Source organism: Triticum urartu, chromosome 7A, assembly GCF_056163025.1.
Source record: "Triticum urartu cultivar PI428250 chromosome 7A, HENAU_Tu73, whole genome shotgun sequence".
Lineage (NCBI taxonomy): Eukaryota > Viridiplantae > Streptophyta > Magnoliopsida > Poales > Poaceae > Triticum > Triticum urartu.
This window is the reverse complement of record NC_141879.1, coordinates 502,747,017-502,759,068: the sequence shown is the minus strand read 5'-3', so window position 1 is coordinate 502,759,068 and position 12,052 is coordinate 502,747,017. Positions and strand designations below refer to the sequence as shown.

The 12,052-nt window shown below is 54.8% G+C and overlaps 1 pseudogene; it reads right to left on the bottom strand.

Moving 5' to 3' along the window:
• Positions 1-481: 481 nt before the first annotated feature.
• On the bottom strand, positions 482-2,882 carry LOC147960156 (uncharacterized; annotated as a pseudogene).
• Positions 2,883-12,052: the final 9,170 nt, after the last annotated feature.

Here is a 12,052-nt window from a genome sequence, read left to right as displayed (position 1 = left end):
GGGAGTGCGAGAGATGTGAAGGTGAGAGTAGAGCAGAAACCATGATTCATGTGGTTTGTGATGCGAAGGGAGCTGGTGTTGGCAGCAGAGAGCAAGCCCCCAGCGGTGCCCGTGGCAGGTGAAGTGGCATAGTAGTCGAGGGAGGTTGGCAGGAAGGACCTGACTTTTGGGACAGAGGACGTGGCAAGCTTAGTTTCCTGGAGTAGCAGCAGATTAGGTTTGATAGATAAGAGTTCAGATAGTACATCATTGCATTTGTCCGCATCACCCAGGCCCCTAACATTCCATGAGCAGAGATACATAGTTGTTGCGGGCATATTAAACAGTAACACAGACACCAGGACACACTAAACTGACGGACACGCTCACAGACACGTTGATAACAGACGCAGATAAGTAGTAGCCTTGACGACTTGATAAACTAGGACCAAACAGACACATGGCATCGACTAGCGGCAGCAGAAAGATGTTACACATGAGATCACTTGGCAGCACCAGCAACAGACTTGGCAACGAGGTCGATCTCGTCAGCAGAGGAGCCATCCTCTTTGGCCACAACAGCATGCGCCAGAGGCGAGCCAGGCTTAGAGTCGTCAGCAGCAAGACGAGCGAAGCGAACTGCATCGTCGAAGTCCTGGGCGGAACTTGCCGCCATCAGGCGCTTGGCCTTGGCACAGGAATCCTTGTCAGCCATAGACTCCTTGGCGTACGGCTCCACCAAGGTGAGACGGGCACTGCGCCAGACATGCAGCACATCCTTGGCGCGCTTGGCCTTGCCGCGCCTCTTCTTAGCCACCGCCTCATGAACCACAGGAGCGGGTTCGGGGAGGAGAGGCACAACGACGTTATCCGGCGCCGACGCGATGCCGGAGCGAGGGCGGCGCGAGTAGGTGCGCGGCGTAGGAGAGGAAGAAGGCGCTCCTGGAGGAGGAGAGGCAACCAGAGGAGAGGCCAACTGCGGAGCAAGCTGCTCGGCAAGGGCCTCAAAAACGGCAGCGATGGAGGTGAACGGCACAGAAGACACCGGAGGGGAAGTGGAGGAATCAGAGATCGCCTGGGCAGTCTAGATAGGCTCCGGAGGCGTTGGCACAGGCACAGGAGGGGTGCGGTGTGTAGGTGGTGCAGGATGGAGTTTAGGACCACAGGTGGGGCTATGCCAACACGGGCCAGCGGGACACTACTCCAAGCTGAGCACGCTTAACTTTGGAGTTCTGTCCGAATGGGCTCCCGGAAAAGAAGGAATTCCTTATTGATATGAGTAGTCTATCATCCCTAATAAGCCAGGCCATCACATACACCCCCACTCAGAGGAACCGATGTCCTCGTCGGGCCACAGGAACGTTCCCTCTTGGCACATACGTTTGTGCTTCCAGTCCAGTACATGTGCCATGCCGTGTGCCACGACGGGTCACAAAAGTCATGAACAACATGACCACGCACCTGTCCGCAACCATCCGTGTAACCGCGAGGGTCGGCTCTGATACCAACTTGTAATGCCCCGGACACACCCGCCGGTGGTCGTTACTCCTGGCGGGATCTAAACTGGCCCCACAGATCAATACTAGTCTTTTCTGCGCACTTTGTCCTCACTCGTGCACACCCGGGAGCAACTTCCCGGTCGGTCACCCATCCTGACACTACTCCAAGCTGATCACGCTTAACTTTGGAGTTCTGTCCGAATGGGCTCCCGGAAAAGAAGGAATTCCTTATTGATATGAGTAGTCTATCATCCCTAATAATCCAGGCCATCACATGGGGGTCCCTGCGGGTACTCAGGGGACACAACCACCGGCCCAAAGGCGGCCATGGTAGCCTCAGCACGCTCCAAGCCCAGTGCACGGTCAGAATCATCAGAGTCATAATCAGAGGCGGCATCAACAGCAGTACCGTCGTCTGAGGAGAAGGGGGGTCGTTTGGACCTAGACGAGTGACTCTGCCATGCTCAAGCAGCTGGACTACAAGGATGTCAAGGCTAGGGAGCTGCACCGTGACGCCGTCGGGAAGATGGGTGCCCTTGAACAGGGCGATATGGGCGCGGATGGAAGTGCGATCGTCTGAGAGGAGGCAGTACTGATCAATGGAGTAGATCTCTCAAAGGAAGTTGAGAATGAAGTGAACACCAAAGGGATGCCACAGCTCTAGAGGGAAGCCAATGGCCTCGATCTCGGTGATATCGTCCTCGAATAGAGCAATGGAACGGCCATGGTTTTCAGCGGGCTCAAAGGAGATGGAGTTGCCGTCGATGTGCATGGGACCTCGAGCGAGGACAGTGTGGCAGACAGAGGCATTGGGGAAGGCGACAAGGCCAGCACCACGGAAGGAGGCGGCGGCGCGAAAGGTGGGGTTGCCGCCAAGCTTGCGGAGGGCACGTCGGATATCTAGGAAGGGGTTGTGCACTAGTGTGCCAAAGTGAACGAAGGCGTAGCGGGCAATGTCGTTGTGGACTAGCTGTGATGGGACAACGATGAGGGGCTGAGATGGTGGCTGCGGGATCGGTGCAAAGGTAGGGGGGCCCTGTGGAAGCAAGGTGGCAGAGAGCGGGCGGGGCGAGAAGTAGGAGTTGGCATGGGTGGTGGGAAGGAATGGCGAGCAGCCGTGGCAGCAGCGGCGTCGTCAAGGTCGCAGATCGCCTTGACGAGGTGTAGCCTGAGCTTGACTGCGACGGTGTCGATGGGGTTGGAGAGATCCGGTGGAGAAGAGTTGAGGTCGAGCGCAGCCTCAGGGCAGAGGAGGTCGGCCTCGCTAGTGGTGGCACCAAAGTGGTGCGGGAGCGAGGAGGACGATCCACTGGAGGCGACAGGCACCAGGAAGGAGCCGAGCCGCACCGTTGACTGGGGCGCGGCATCAGGGGAGGCGGGTGCGATGTTGTTCGTGGCATCCATACTGCTAGGAGGAGCAAAGGCTAGGTTAAGATTGAGGGAAGGAGAAGGGGGGAGGGGAGGAAAAGAAGTGTGCAAGTGAGTAGCTTTGCACCTGAAACTGCAGTGGCCGGATCTCCAGCAGCGTGAGCAGCGGATTGGGTCTCGACAGTCGAAGACCAGGTGGTCTTGCGCCAGGCAGCAGAAGCACCAGCGTCTCTTCTTCTTCATCGCAGTTTTGGGCTGGTGTTGATGGAGAGGAGGTGGTTTGGGTGAGGTAGGGGAGACAGGAGGGCAGGTATATAAGGAAGAGGAGGGGGCGGGGTGGGCGAGATAAGGGCATCCCTATAGGAGAGCGGCTTGAGGTTGCTGGTTGAGGTGAGGCGCGGCGCGTGGCAGAGGGGGAGGGAATCTACCGTGCTTTGGGAAGTATGGGGAGGGGGCATGCAATGGCAGACGGGGTTCGGATTAGACGGAAGCGAGGCGGAGAGGACGCGATAAGCGCATGCGTGCGTGACCAAGGTGTGGTCTGAGCCGGTGATGTGAGGGGTGGAAGTGCGCGGGTCACGAGGAGGCCGGGGCCCGTTGTCAGTGGCGTGGGTAGCTTTGCTAGGTGATGAGCCGTTGGGTGGCTCGAGATCTTGCGTGACGGGGCCAGCTGACATCGACGATGAGCCCCACTCGTCGGCGTCATTGGTTGGGTGGTCAAAGGAAGCGAGGGTTGGGTGTGGGTGCAGGGTGTGTGTTTTGGCCAAAAGGGGGCCGGCTGGCAGCTGCTGGTGGCCCCAACGGTCAGCGACCTGGAGTGGTGGTGAAGTGAGTGCGCGACGGGGCAGGGGTCTCTCGTAGTCTAAAGTAGGTCTAGGGGATGGAAAAATGGGCTGGCTAGGATTAGCCTTTTTGTTCTCGGGTTGAGCCGGGGGGATTGACAGGTGAGGCTGGGCCGGGGCTCGCGTAGATACCGAAGAGATATGGAGCAGGACGGACGGATTTGTTGCCGCTGCCGGAGGGATGTCGCATGCGAGATTTGAAAAGGTGTTAGCTGTTTGGGGCGGGTGGTTGACGGGGCTTGTCGAGGCGCATGCATGGGAGGATGGTTGTACTTTGTGGTCAACCAAGTCGCGAGGGGGGTCTCTGGGCGAGCCAGGGGCAAGGTACCATTCATGCATGGGGTTGTGGCTGGGGGCACATGTGAAAGAGATATGTCATCGTGCATGCATGGTGGTGGGCCCGAACTTGCATGGGCGCCCGACGTATCGGACGTGGGCGTAGGCAAGGTGGTGGTTTGGGTGTCGTTAAGAGAATGGCCAGGAGCAAGAAGGATAGAGAAAGGACCAAGGATGGACTCGGTTCTACAAGCCGTTGCGTGTGCGGAGCTGTGAATAGTGGTTTGACCTGAAGTGTCGGTGTCGGTACGTGAGGTTGAGTCAAGATCAAACTGAGCCTCAGGATGTGAGGCAAACAGGCGAAATTCAAAATGGGAGAGCACGCACGGAGAGCGTGAGATCATGTGGTCACGAACGACTGGGGAGGTAACATAGGTGCAGAACAGCCTAGAGTGAAAAATTTGCATGTGAAAAATGTTTGAACTTGCAAAAAGGTGGTCTAAGGCATCAGAAACTAGCTTGACAGAAGGAATAATCGGCTTAAACAGGTGAACTACTATCCAAACGAGGGTAAGCTCGGTGCAAGTGGTAGTTACTGGGTTACAAGCGACATCCAAGGCGTAGTCATGCAGCATTAGATGGCGGAAGCAAATACCGGGGCGAACGAGGCGTACCTTGGAGCCATGGCTAGGCAGCTGCACGCTCATTGGAGTGGCGAGGACAACAGGAGCCGGAGTCAGCGCGGACGGGGTAGACAGAAGATCTGGAGGCACGAGCGCGCGGGGGCGCCGCGGAGGCCGGGCCGGAGGCAGGCGCCGACGCCGAAGGCCATGGGAAGCGGAGAAGGATCCCCGGGCGTCGGAAATTGCTGAAGCTGGCGATGAGGCAAGCCACATCACTGCTGGCTACGGTGAAGGAGAAGCGGCCAACATCCTCGACAGTGACGTTGAAGGCGAGGTGGTTTCCTCCAAACAGGCAGGCCAGGACAAGGGCGAAAGAACCAGCGTCGAGATCAGAAGGAAACTGGATCACACGCACAACCGAACGGCACCCATGCCAAAGTTCACCGGGGGGCGGGGTGACGTGCGACCGAAGTCGCGTCCAGGCCAAGGACGCGAAGGCGCGGCCCAGGTCATGGCGAACAAGGAGGTGGTCGGCGAGGGTGGGGCAGCCCGAGTAGCTGAGGAGGTGGCGAGAAGCGGCGATGGCTGGGTTGATGTCATATGGCTCAATGGCGAGGGAAAGGGATGCAGGCGGGCGGCAGGATGCCTTGAGCCCGAGGAGCATTGATGCCCCCTCCGGGGAGGCAACATGGAAACGGTAGAGGTTGTCGCAAACTTTGTGAATGAAGAAGTCGCTGGCGACACCGCCGCAGCAAGCCTGGAGGAAGGCCGCTACGAGCGTGTCGTTGAGAAGGAGAACGGCATCGGAAAAGCACGCTAGCAGGGGGTGGAGGAGGTCGAGTCATAGGAGGAGACCGGGAGGTGGAGGCGGCGAAATACCGCATCCTGAAGGGCTAGGCCGGCAGAGTCGTGGATGCACAGGAGGTTGCGGAGCGCGACTTGGCCGGCTTGAATGAAGCGCGGGATAGGTGGGCGAGCAGGGGGCTGGGAAGGGCTGAGGGCGACGGCGGTGAGGCTAGGGTTCGCCGGAGGAGGTGGAGGAGGTGGGTCGGGAGCGGAGAGGGCGAGAGGAGGCGGAGGAGGAGCCATCGTGAACGAAGAAATAAAAGCCGTCCGAAGAAATAAAAGCCAACCCATGAATCTTCACAAAGCTCTTCTAATTTTTCACATGTTATGGTGCTCCTGTAAAAACATAGCATGCAAGTAAACAAGTAGAACCTGCACACCTTTCATGGTCATGATTTAATATTTTACATATTCACTACATAATGAGAAGGGAGAGCTGAAAGCATGAGCTGGGCAAGAAGATCAACCATAACATAACAAAGCAGGCTTGTGGCAAATAAGAAAAATGGAAAGCTAAGAAGCTAGCGTAAATTAGTTTTGCAAGCTCCACACGATCATGAATACGCAAAGCAGATAACCGTACAAGATGGGTCACAAAACTCAAGATAGAATGTGAGCATGGGCACAAAATCACCTCACAAGCAGAACTTCTATAACTCATGATTGCTGAGGGAGTCCTGGATTAGGGGGTCTCCGGACAGCCGGACTATATCCTTTGGCCAGATTGTTGGACTATGAAGATACAAGATTGAAGACTCCGTCCCGTGTCCGGATGGGACTCTCCTTGGCATGGAAGGCAAGCTAGGCAATACGGATATGTAGATCTCCCCCCTTGTAACCGACTCTGTGTAACCCTAGCCCCCTCCGGTGTCTATATAAACCAGAGGGTTTAGTCCGTAGGACAACATACAATCATACCATAGGCTAGCTTCTAGGGTTTAGCCTCTACGATCTCGTGGTAGATAAACTCTTGTAATACTCATATCATCAAGAACAATCAAGCAGGACGTAGGGTATTAACTCCATCAAGAGGGCCCGAACCTGGGTAAACATCATGTCCCCTGCCTCCTGTTACCATCCGCCTTATACGCACAGTTCGGGACCCCCTACCCGAGATCCGCTGGTTTTGACACCGACATTGGTGCTTTCATTGAGAGTTCCACTGTGCCGTCACCGTAAGGCTCGATGGCTCCTTCGATCCTCGGTAACGATGCGGTCCAAGGTGAGGTTCTCCTCCCCGGACAGATCTTTGTATTTGGCGGCTTCGCACTGCGGGCCAATTCGCTTGGCCATCTAGAGCAGATCGAGAGCTACGCCCCTGGCCCTCAGGTCAGGTTCGGAAACTTAAACTACACTGCCGACATCCGCGGAGACTTGATCTTCGACAGATTCGAGCCCATGTCAGGTGCGCCGCGCAGTCACGATGAGCATGACGTAACTCTGCCATCGGACAATATTTGGGAGATCGCATCTGCAACTACTCCGCCCGTCAATCCGGAGCAAATCGCGCCATCCGAGAACGGAGGGATAGACCCCGCCATGGAGGCTGCACTCTCAGTGGCGATAGAACCGGATACTGACTTCACCCCTTATGAGAGCCGTGTCGCCAAACCGCTGGATTCATCTCCAGCCATGGACTCCGAGCCACTTACATCTGTGCCCGTCGAATCATACTGGAAGCTAATCATGGAGTTCACCTCCGCGGATATCTTTCAGCACTCACCTTTCGGCGATGTGCTAAATTCATTAAGGTCTCTCTCCCTGTTAGGAGAACCTTGGCCGAACCATGTCCGCTAGAATGGGATGCGGATGACAAAGAAATTCACTGCCCACCCACCACCCACTTAGTAGCCACTGTCGACGATTTAACCGACATGCTCGACTTCGACTCCAAAGACATCGATGGTATGGACGATGATGCAGGAGACGAGCAGGAACCACCACCCACCGGGCGCTGGACTGCTACCTCATCATACGACATATACATGGTGGACACCCCTAAAGAAGGCAATGGCGACGAGACAGCAGAGGATGACCCCTCCAAGAAGCAACCCAAGCGCCGACGTCAGCGGTGCCGCTCTAAGTCCCGCCACAGCAAAAGTAGTGATACTGGCACAGGAGATAATAGCACTCCGGATAGTGTCGAACACAACCACAATCCCCTCCAGCACGATGTAGAGCCGTCGGATGAACAAGCTAGCCCTCCAGACTAGGCAGCAGATGGAGAACCGGAGGAGGACAATTACATGCCTCTCTTCGAAGACGAGGCAAGCCTCGGCGATGAAGAATTTATCATGCCTGAGGACCCCGTCGAGCAGGAGCGCTTCAAGCACCGGCTTATGGCCACAGCAAATAGCCTGAAGAAAAAGCAACAACAGCTTCAAGCTGATCAAGACTTGCTAGCAGATAGATGGACCGAAGTCCTTGCGGCCGAGGAATACGAACTCGAGCGCCCCTCCAAGAGTTACCCAAAATGCAGGTTGCTACCTCACCTCGAGGAGGAAGCATTGAAACCTCATTCACCAGTGTACGATGCGGCTGACCGGCCACTGCGTGGCCGAGCCAGAGAGGCGTTTCAGTCGGAAGTTCAGCCTGCACCCCGCCGCCACTCAATCAAAAATACCAAGGCCCGGGGAAACACACGGGACCTGCGAGACGTATTGGACAGTAAGGTAAAATTTGCAAGGTCAATATATGGGTCACGGGCACGCGCGCCAACATGGGACGATGATCGTCGCGCCGGATACACCAAAAGCAAATCCGGCCGGGCCGAATACAGCAGACAAGGCTCATATGAACTGCATCATGATATAGCCCGGCACAGAGGCGCCACACCCCCCCCTATGCTTCACTGATGAAGTTATGGATCATGAATTCCCGGAGGGTTTCAAACCCGTAAATATCGAATCATATGATGGTACAATAGATCCCGCTGTATGGATTGAGGATTTCCTCCTTCACATCCACATGGCTTGCGGTGATGATATACATGCCATCAAGTACCTCCCACTAAAACTCAAAAGACCAGCTCAGCATTGGCTGAATAGCTTGCCAGCAGACTCCGTCGGCAGTTGGGAGGATCTGGAAGACGCATTCTTTGACAACTTCCAGGTCACTTATGTGCAACCATCGGATGCTGATGACTTGAGCCATATAACTCAGCAGCCAGGGGAATTGGCCAGACAATTCTGGACTTCATTCCTGACTAAGAAAAACCAAATTGTCGACTGTCTGGACGCAAAGGCCCTAGCGGCATTCAAGCACAACATCCGTGACGAGTGGCTTGCGCGCCACCTTGGCCAGGAGAAGCCGAAGTCTATGGCAGCCCTCACGACACTCATGTCCCGCTTTTGCGCGGGCGAGGATAGCTGGCTGGCTCGCAATAATAACACATCAATGAATCCGGGTACTTCGGATACCAAAGATGCCAACGGTAGACAACGTCGTAACAGACCAAAGCGCCGCAATAACGGCGATAACACCGAGGATACGACAGTCAATGCCGGATCCAGAGGCTCTAGATCCGGTCAGCGGAAAAAGCCATTTAAAAGAAGTACTCCGGCTCCGTCCAGTTTGGATCGCACACTGGATCGCTCATGGCAAATCCACGACACCCCCGACAAGCCAGCCAATCACACCAACAGAGAATGCTGGGTGTTCAAGTAGGCCGGCAAGTTAAATGCTGAAAACAAGGACAAGGGGCTGCATAGTGATGACGAGGAGGAGCCCCAGCCGCCGAAAATGGGAGGACAGAAGGGGTTCCCCCCACAAGTGAAGACGGTGAACATGATATACGCAACCCAAATTCCCAAGAGGGAGCGAAATCGTGCACTAAGGGACGTCTATGCGATGGAGCTCGTCGCCCCAAAGTTCAACCCATGGTCTGCTTGCCCGATCACCTTTGATCGCAGGGACCACCCCACTACTATCCGTCATGGCGGATCCGCCGCACTGGTCCTAGACCCCATCATCGACGGATTTCACCTCACTCGAGTCCTTATGGACGGCAGCAGCAGCCTAAACTTGCTCTATCAGGATACAGTGTGAAAAATGGGCATCGATCCCTTGAGGATCAAACCCACCAAAACCACCTTTAAAGGCGTCATCCCAGGTGTAGAGGCCCATTGCACGGGCTCAATCACACTGGAAGTGGTCTTCGGATCACCGGACAACTTCCGAAGCGAGGAGTTAATCTTCGACATCGTCCCGTTTCGCAGTGGCTATCATGCACTGCTCGGACGAACTGCATTTGCAAAATTCAATGCAGTACCGCATTACGCATACCTCAAGCTCAAGATGCCAGGACCTCGGGGGGTCATAAAGTGAATGGAAACACAGAACGCTCACTCCGCAGAGAAGAGCACACTGCGTCCCTCGCAGCAGAAGCACAAAGCAGCCTTTCAAGGCAAACTACTAATTTGGCGATACAGCCCCCGAACACATTCAAGCGTGTCCAGAGTAAACTGCAACAGGATCGCCTGGTACGTTCAGAGCTCGCCTAGCAATTCGGCCCCCGTCCCAGTCCCAGTCAAGCGACGAAATCCGTACCACGCGTACATAATTACGCACTGAAAATACCATGGACATAGGCAGGGGCATGATCAGGGCACGTCCCGCAATGCGGCTTAATTGCCCTAGGGGCTATATATCTTTATCATTTCTTTTCTCTTTCAAGGCCTAACTCTCTGGAAGCCCTTTCCGGCAGTATGATTGCCGGACACATTATGGGAAGGAACAACCAAGGTGGCAAGAAGCTAAGATGTACATGGGAACCCCCAGGTGGTCTCTAATAATAATACCCACTTTCTACTATCCATACGCAGCTTGCCCTTGGATAAGACATTTCGAATAGTCCTACTTTCTGCTCATTGCACTACCTGTACCAGTACGCTTCGACTTATTATTTAAATAACAATGCATAGCATTAGTCTATTATTGCATTATTCATTCTTTTTTCCTTTATGTCCATTTACGACAATACGCACCCGTAAATTCGGGTACGGTCAGTACGCCAGGGGCTTTCGTTTACCCCATAATACGGCGCGAGAAGTCCGAACACTTTCGACAATGCGGCACCCCGAACTTATAGCATTATATGCATCAGCTCCAAATCATGTCTTGGGTCAATAGTTGGGTTTGCCCGGCTCCCATGCTTTGGTACCTTACGTTCCGCTATATCGGCTAAGGTAGCGGTGGGAGAACTACTGCGATTGTGTCCCGGTTCTTCCGGACGAGCACCTCAGTAGAGAAAGCCGAAAACTGACTGTCATGATAAGGCGAGAGACTACTCGAGTTCGAGAGGTCTCAAGTCCTTAAAGTCTTTTCCCGCTTCGGGCGAGGAGTCGGCCTTGTCCGGCTTAGGCGTGTATAGTGCCCCAAATTCGGCCTTCCGAATACCAGGGGCTTCGCCAAAATTTAAAATTGTAGACTTCTATGGCTAAGTGAGAGTGATAAAGCATTATAGTCCGATTGCCTGGTTCGTTGTGCTGAACACCTCCCTTGAAGGACCCAAAATTGGGGTAAAGAGTGCTCAGGTTTATCCCGAACACCCCAGTACTAGTTACATGGGGGCAGAAGCCGACGACTGGCCAACTCTCAGATTTTGTAAACGGTCGCACAGAAGGTAATATTTTAAATTCAAAAGGCGTTGCATAGCGCAGATGAACTTGTTTCACATTATAGGATCACATGAGCATGTTCATTCAAAAATTACATCCCTGGCACATTCATCCGCCACAAGGCGGGAACCCTTCAGGACACTCATAATACATCTCGGGGCAGCGATGCTCCTTGCCCTCCGGCGGCCCCTCCTTCACCAGCTTCACGGCGTCCAGCTTCGCCCAGTGCACCTTCGCCCGGGTAAAAGCCCTGCACGCACCCTCGATGCAAGCAGACCGCTTTATGACTTCAAGTCGTGGGCAGGCGTCGACGAGCCGCCTCACCAGACGGAAGTAGCTGCCGGACAGGGGCTCGCCAGGCCACATCCGGACTATAAGGCCCCTCATGGCTTGTTCGGCCGCCTTGTGAAGCTCGACCAACTGCTTTAGCTGGTCGCTCAAGGGCACGGGGTGTTCAGTCCCAGTATACTGAGACCAGAACAACTTCTCCGCTGAGCTCCCCTCCTCAGCTCGGTAAAACTCCGCGGCATCCAGTACACTGCGGGGAAGATCTGCAAACGCTCCTGGAGAGCTCCGAACTCGGGTAAGAAAAAGGAAAGTTTCCTTCACATGCTTGCTTTGCATAATGAATGTCTTACCCGCGGCTATCTTCTTCGCCGCATCAATCTCCTGGAGGGCCTTGTGGGCTTCAGCCTTGGTGCATCGGGCGCTTTCGAGCGCCTTCTCAAGCTCGGACTCTCGCGTCTTAGAGTCAAGCTCCAAGGACTCGTGTTTCTTGGTGAGAGCCTCGAGCTCTTGCTGCACCTCGCCCACTCGAGCTTCTTGTTTCTCCCGCTCAATGCGCTCCTTGGCCGCATTGTCTTCGGCCTCGGACAGCGCCTTCTTCAGGGTCGCCACTTTGGTCATGGCCCCTGGAAAATTCATGATGATCCTATTACTTTACACCCGAACTACTTTTATTTTATATAGACAAGGTATTGCTTACCTTTGCTCTCCTCGAG